This window comes from Myotis nattereri (assembly GCF_964212035.1).
Source record: "Myotis nattereri genome assembly, chromosome: 12".
In the NCBI taxonomy this organism is placed as follows: Eukaryota; Metazoa; Chordata; class Mammalia; order Chiroptera; family Vespertilionidae; genus Myotis; species Myotis nattereri.
This window is the reverse complement of record NC_138087.1, coordinates 6,842,418-6,850,115: the sequence shown is the minus strand read 5'-3', so window position 1 is coordinate 6,850,115 and position 7,698 is coordinate 6,842,418. Positions and strand designations below refer to the sequence as shown.

Below are 7,698 nucleotides of genomic sequence, written 5' to 3'. Positions count from 1 at the left end.
GGTGCCAGAATAAGAGAGAGAGCAAGATATTGAAAACCTATTCGAAGAAATAATGACAGAAAACTTCCCCTACCTGGTGAAAGAAATTGACTTACAAGTCCAGGAAGCCCACAGAGTCCCAAATAAGAGGAACCTAAAGAAGACCACACCAAGACACAACATAATTAAAATGCCAAGGGCTAAAGATAAAGAGAGAATCTTAAAAGCAGCAAGAGAAAAGCAGTTGGTTACCTACAAGGGAGTACCCATATGACTGTCAGCTGATTTCTCAACAGAAACTATGAAGGCCAAAAGGGAGTGGCAAGAAATATTCAAAGTGATGAATAGCAAGGATCTACAATCAAGATTACTCTACCCAGCAAAGCTATCATTTAGAATTGAAGGTCAGATAAAGAGCTTCACAGATAAGAAAAAGCTAAAGGAGTTCATCGCCACCAAACCAGTATTATATGAAATGTTGAAGGGTATTCTTTAAGAATAGGAAGAAGGAGAAAAAGATAAAAAATATAAACAACAAAATGGCCACAAATACATACCTATCAACAATTGAATCTAAAAATCAAAGTAAACAGATAAGAAATCTAATGAACAGAATAAACTGGTGAATCAAATAGAATCAACGTCATGGAAATGGAACAGAATGATGATTCTCAGAGAAAAGGAGGGTGGGAGGGGACAGGGAGAAATTAAACAAAAATCTTATATGCATATATGCATTACCTATGGACACAGACATTAGGGTGTCAAAGGCCAGGGGCAGGGCAGGAACTGGGTGGAGGAGGGCAATGGGGGGAGAAAGAGGGACATCTGTAATAATCACAACAATAAAGATTTTTTTTAAAAAAACTATGATACATTTACACAATGGAATACTACACAGCAATAATAAAAGAAAGAACTCTCATCATTTGCAACAGCATCGAGGGACCTGTAGAGTATTATGCTAAGTGAAATAAGCCAGTCAGAGAAAGGTAAGTATCACATGATCTCACTCACATGTGGAATCTAATGAACAAAATGAACTGATGATCAAAAATAGACCCAGCATTATAGAAGCATGAACAGACTGTTGAACCTCAGAGGGAAGGCAGGGGGAGGGTGGGTGGGAAGAGATCAACCAATGAACTTGTATGCCCATATGCATAACCTGTGGACACAGGCAGGGGGGTAGTGAGGGCCTGGTGGGAGGGGAGGAGGGGAGGGGCTGGAAGAGGTTAATGGGGGGGGGGGGGGAAGGAGGATCTACATAATACTTTTAACAATAAAGATTTTTTTAAAAATCCCAGAGCCACTAAAATATAATAAAAAATAATAAAATAAAAATATTTTCACTGTAAAAAAAGGAAGAAGAAGAAAGGCTTGTGGGTGGATTCCATTCAATGAGTGTGGAAAGCTTCACATGTGTGCATACAGTAGGTCCTTGGGCTACGTCGGAGATCCGTTTCTTCAGCGCAGGGTAACTCGATATTTGCCGTAAGTTGGAACCCACCTACACAAGCACCTACGGCACTCACATGGAGCACATACACAGCGGTAATGAAGTGAAACAGTAAAAAAAAAAATTAAAGGAAAGATAACAAGTCCTGACCTTTACTTGTGGTAAATAAATAATAAAAAACATAAAGCACATATGTATATACATCGAAATGACGGAACTTTTTTTTTTTTTATAAATAAATGGAGATGGCCACGTGACCAAGAAACGATGTACGTTGTAACCCGCGGACTGTCTGTATTGTGTAACGTTGCAGAATTTCTGTGACCCACTCAAATGCCAGGGTACTTAACATTTTACCCATTGAACATGGTACAATATACCATAGACACTGAAGCTCAGAAGGTCAACAGTTTCTTTATAAAATAGGCGTGATGGTGGACTCAGAGTCCCATACTTCTCCTCACCACAGCGTTCTAGCCTGGCTAGTGGTCCTAATGGGTTTGACAGGGACTGTTCGTAGGATCCGGGCAACTTCCATCCAGCCCCCCAAACCAGCCACACACAGTCCAGAACCAAGAGCAGATGTGGGGACTGGCAGGAGTGAGGGTCAGCGGATGGTCATCCTCCTCCCCTTTCCGCCCTCGGTGCCAGCCAAGGGGGTCCAGGGATCCACACATAAAGTTTAGTCCAATGTCTTCCAGGGGGGTGCAGTTTCCAAAGAGCTAAAACCAACAAACTCCAAGTGGGCTAAGCTCTCCAGCCTGCGCTTGCCAGCTGTGTGACACTGGGCGGATGTGCAGTCATCGCTGGGCCTGAGACTTCTCTCTGCGGAATGGGCTGCTGCTGCTGTTGGTCGCGGGTTGCTGTGAGGCTCCGGGAGTGTGTGTGTGAAGCTCCTGGGCATGCACCCGTCAGGCCTGAGATTTGCTTTCTTTCCCATCAAGACGCCTCAGCCTTTTCTGCGTAAAACCCACAGGCCTTTGACGCTGGAGGCGTGAGAACATCCACAAGTGCTATTATGTTTAACTCCACCCCGCGCCCAGGAAACCCTTCTGCAGCCAAGAAAAAGCCGGACTCCAACAATGCTGCGGACGCTCGTTCAAAAAGCCGAGGCGGCGGAGCACACAGAGCAGGTCCCAGCAGAGTGCAGGCAGGCCTGCGCCACGCCCGCCGCGGCAGCCCCTGGAATCACACCGCACAGTGTGTATCAACGTCCTCTGGAGACAGGGGGCACTGGCCCACCCGCCAACCCTCCACACCCGCCCCGTCTCCCCCCACCCCCAATTTCCCAGCCGTGGCAGCCATCAAGGCAGGCACCTTGGGGGCTAACTTAACTCACAGCATGGGGGCTGCTGAAGACTGAGCTACCCGCCCGGCCTGTGGGATTCAGATGCAGGCATCACCATAAGCCCTGGCAACCCTCGTCTGCCAACGTAATGGAGAGGCTCAGGAGTGCCGTCCTTTCTCCTCCAGCTTTCAGAGCACGCGGTTTCCCCAGAGAACACACCCTGCGCGCTCACAAACACGGCGGTCCCCTGGCCCCGGGCTGAGTTCACGTTTTCCCGCCTGTTTTCCGCTGGGTCTGCTGCCAGGCCGACTACACACTCAGAGGCTCCTGCCCTTCCCCACTGGGTCGTGTGCTAGAAGCTCACAGAACTCGGGGAGCCCCTCACTGATGTTACTGGGTTATTGTAAAGGCCACCACTTGGAACAGTCAGCTGGAAGGCCTGCGGCGGGCAAGGTATGGGGAAGAGGGCCATGGAGCTCCGCGCCCTCTCTGGGTGCGCCGCCCTCCAGCACGCGGAGGTGTGCCCCAACCTGCAATCGCCCCGACACTGCTGTGTAGGAGTTCCGTGGAGGTTTCATGATGCAGGCTGCATTGATGAAATCATTGGCCATTGGTGATTAGCTCCATCTCCAGCCCTTCCTGCTTCAGCCTCAGTCCTGACTGGTTTTAGGAGATCTGGGCCAAGGACTAGGAACAGGAGACCAAACATTTATTTTTGTCTTATGCCACAGGGTCCAGGTGCTCATGTTCCATGAAGGGGCGGGCACATTACCACCCTCACAAAAGTACAGTTCCCGGGCAGCACGCATGCGTACCCAAACACCCACATACACCCACACACATGCCCATAAGCACACATGCACACACATGTCCATATCTACACACATGTAGACTCATATACACACAAGCACACATGTGCACTTGTGTACATACATACACACATGCACACAGTTACATCCTTACATGAACACACACTCACTAGTTAGGTGTCTGAATATCATAAATATCCTCACAAAATATGAAATGTAAATAGAATAATTCTCGGAATCTCTGTTGGTTCCTGGCTGCCATTCAGGGTGGAGAAAGGGGTGCATGAGGCATGAAGATGGCACAGGCGCTGTAGTAATGAAGTCACTATTAAAGCTGCGAAGTTCAGCTTTGGCGGTGTCTGTGAACGAATGAGTATTTCCTGTGAAAGAGTTCTGGCGGCCAGTCAGGGGCTTCGAGTCCAGACGGGGTCACTGCACACAGGGCCAAGTTTCCCTTCGCAAATCCATACCCAGGTCATCTCTCCCCGGCCCTGTGTGAGCGACCTCACTCACTGTGATCCGTCAGAGAGCCACACCGCGTCCCAACCCCGCCCAGGTGCCCTTTCCACCCGGTGCCCTCCCCTGCCCCCGCCCGCCCCCGGCTCCAGAGCTCCCTCCTGGCTGTGGCTCACCCCACATTGTCCTGAGTGCACCCTAGAAGCGCTGCCTCTGAAATAAAAAGACAGCACGCACATTTACTCAAGATGAGAGCTAAAACAGAGCTAAGAATGGACACAGCAGATTAATTCTGACCGAGGGACCGAGAAGGGTGTCCTGGGAGCAGGAGGCAGAGGCCCGGAGGGAGGAGGATGGGGGCAACAAGGACATTTACAGGAGGAGGGTCTGCCGTCCCAGCCCTCAGTCCTCAGCCCTGCAGTCCCCGTCTCGGCGCCGGCCTCTTTCCTGTGCTGAGGGTCTTCATCACGCTGCCCCTGTGTGCCAGGCTGCAGGCGCTCGTGCAGGGAAAGTGAATCCATTTCCTTTTTAAAAATTACAAATAGTCCCGACCGGTTTGGCTCAGTGGATGGAGCATCAGCCTGTGGACTGAAGGGTCCCGGGTTCAGTTCTGGTCAGGGGCATGTACCTTGGTTGCAGGCACATCCCCAGAGGGAGGTGTGCAGGAGGCAGCTAATCGATGTTTCTCTCTCATTTATGTTTCTGGCTCTCTGTTCCTCTCCCTTCCTCTCTGTAAAAAAATCAATAAAATACATATTATTTTTAAAATTACAAATAAACAATATATTTGTTCAAATGTTATTCAATGTTGGGACCATGTGGCTTTCAAGAGTATACAGATATAAATCATACCATCTTTTTATTTTATCCCATAAGCCTAGATTTGGTTTGATAGCCTGAGTTCAGAGGTGGAGAAATATTTGAGTTTTCTCCAACTTTTACTATGACATTTTTTAAACATATAAGGAAAGGGAACACATTCCACAACTCCCTCCCCATTTCCACCAACAAGATTGCTAACACTTTGTTGTATCAGCTTTATGTGTATGTATTGTTTTTGCAGAATAATTTATAAGCAAGTTTCAGACATCAACCCATGTCACCCTTTAACAGGGTGAAATATCCCCCAAATAAGGCTATTCTCCTAGAGAAGCAGTGTGCTATTATGGCACCCAGTAACATCAACAGAGCCCTGTGACAGCATTCAATACCCGTCAGACACTTGTCTTCCGTGACGGTCAGTTGGTGCAGGCGCTGTCAGGCTCCAGCTTGAGGTTATGAATGGTGCATCACGTTAGCTGTGTTTGTACCAGGACCACTGTCACCCCTTTTCTGACACTGACCTGTGTGAGGAGCCCAGGCCAATGACTGACGCTAGGACGGCCACTCTCAGAACCGCTCCGCCTGGTGTCATTCCCTTGCTGCTCGCTCCCTTCTCCATCCCGTAAAGGCGGTGCAGGCTCCTCGCCTGGCCTCTGATTCAGGTTAAGCATTTTAGCGCTGGATCCGCACCACCCCGCGCCGCCAGCTTGGTCCAGCATGCGCGGCCCTCGTTACACACTTACATACCTGTTCCTGTTACGTACTGGATCCCACTACAGACCTGATCCCGGTAAGGTGCTGCAAGCCAGGCGTGGCCATTGCAACTGGGAAACGTTTTCTCTCACCAGTTAGCACGGTGCGGTTCGCCAGTTCTCCACGCGGCAGGCACGGAAGTCACTTGGTCTGACTGTCCTCCAGGGCTGCAGGCTGGGAACTGGCTAACCCCCACCCTGTCTACAGGTACAGGCGGGCATTGTGCTGTGCAGAGCGCTGCCTGCTGAGCAGGGGTGCGGCGGAGAGACTTCCCATGAGGGCTGGCCTCCTGAGGAAAGTCTGGGAACCTGGGAACCTGGTCTGAGGGCGGTGTGGGAGCTCAGAGGGGCCCCTGTCAGGCTCCAGTGACTGAGCTTTAGGCCAGGGAGCAGGGAGTGAGTGTGTGTGTGTGTGTGGGGGGGGGGGGGGGGACTTGTGAGGGGAGGGTCCCCAGGACTGGGAATCTTTAGGGAAACAACAGCCTTGTCAGAGAGGAGTTTCAGCAAGGCCGCTGTGTCCGCTCCCGGGGGCCCTTGGGCCACCTGCGGCGAGGAGCCCCTTTATTTTCTAGGGCTTCTGGGGTCGCAGACACCGGGGCTAGTACAGTATCTTGTTGCCCTGATGATGGCAAGTGGCCCAAGCCACAGTCCCCCCCCCCCCCCCCCCCCCCCCCCCCCCCCCCGCCTTTTCCTGACTTGATGCTGTGGGAGTGGAAAATGGAGACACTTTCGGTCTCACTTGCCATTGGGGACGGATACGGCTTCTCGGAGCTTGTACAAGACACCATGAGTGAGTCCAGAAGGCCAGTGCTGGGGGCGGACAGGCAGGTGGACTAAGGGGCAGGGCAGGGCAGGGGCCGCCTCCCCTGAGCCCTGGGGGCAGGCCGGGGCTGGCGCCGCTCCGCCCTCCAGCCGACCTGCCCAGGCTCGGGTTTCTGGGCGCGGCGAGCCGTGCGGAGCCCAGCCGGGACTCGGTGCCGGGCATGGCACGTGCCCTCAGCGCCCAGCCCCCGGCGCCAGGAAGAGGCTGCTCTGGGCGCCTCCTCTGGAGCAGAGCGCACGCGACGGGCAGGCATCTGAGGGCGGCCCCTCCCCAGGGTCCCCACCTCGCTCCGCGCCGCCTGCGGCTCCAGTCCTTCCGCCCGGGACTGCACAGCCGCGCGGGCGGCCGGCGGCCGGGTGCCCGGCTCCTTCACGCCTCTCCTCCCGCTCCGCCGCCGGAAGGTCCAGGGCCGGCTGCGGCGCTCGCTCACTCCGGGGCCGCCGCGTTCCGTTTCCAAGAGAAGATTCGCAGTCGCCTGCTGGCCTTCTCCTTTCCGGAGCGCTTCGCCAGGAGCATCTTATTCAATCACCAAAGACGACCCGTGCGTGCGTGGGCGGGGGTCGCTGAGGTCCCCGCGGCGGTTCGCGGCCCCGCGGCCCCCGTGTCCAGCGCAGGATGCAGACGCGGGGCGCGTGGGCCAGGCGCCCGCCTTGCACCCGGACTCCGAAGGGGAGCCGCGCGTCGAGCCCCAGGCGCAGCCTGCCAGGCGCTCCCCTACCAGCTAGGGTTTGTCCGTTTCGAACGGAAATGGCCGTGGTCGCAATAATGGTCGTTAATAGTCATCATTGGCCCAAACTCGCAGTCGGTGCGATCCCCCGTTCCCAGCCCCGGGTCCAGTTCGGACGGGTCCCCGCTGGGTCTTGGGCCCGGTGGATCCGGGAGCTAGCCTGGCAGGCGCGAGGTCTGGAGGCCGCCCTGGGGCCGGGGCGGGAGGCGGGCGGCCCCTAGAGCCCTGCGGCGGGGCGCTGGGGGCCAGGGTGGCGGGGAGACGGCGGGCGGCTGCGGGGAAGGGTAGGGGGTGGAGGAGGAACGGAGGAGCCGGGGGCGCGGCGCTGGGAGCTGGAGGTGGGCATGGAGGCGGGATGCGGCCGGGCCCCGCCCCCGGGGAGCTGGGCAAGTTTGCGCTCGGCTCGCGCGCGCAGAGGCCGAGGGAGCCGGTCCGGGGACGCGCGACTGGGATCTGGAGCTGAACGTGGTGGCAGGACGAGCCCAAGCGAAACCTCCAGGCCTGGGGGCGAGCCCCTGAGCCCCAAGACTATCCCGGTGGGCCAACCCAGCTTGCGTCTGAGCGGAGGGCGCTCCAGGATGCC

General features: G+C 54.7%; 1 long non-coding RNA gene across 1 annotated transcript; it reads right to left on the bottom strand.

Annotated features, from left to right (window-relative positions):
• Window positions 1-1,574: 1,574 nt before the first annotated feature.
• Window positions 1,575-4,086, bottom strand: LOC308528170. The gene is made up of 2 exons (XR_013996679.1): window positions 3,740-4,086; window positions 1,575-3,413 (listed from the first exon to the last, which is right to left on the bottom strand). It is a non-coding gene; the product is annotated as an uncharacterized lncRNA (long non-coding RNA).
• Window positions 4,087-7,698: the final 3,612 nt, after the last annotated feature.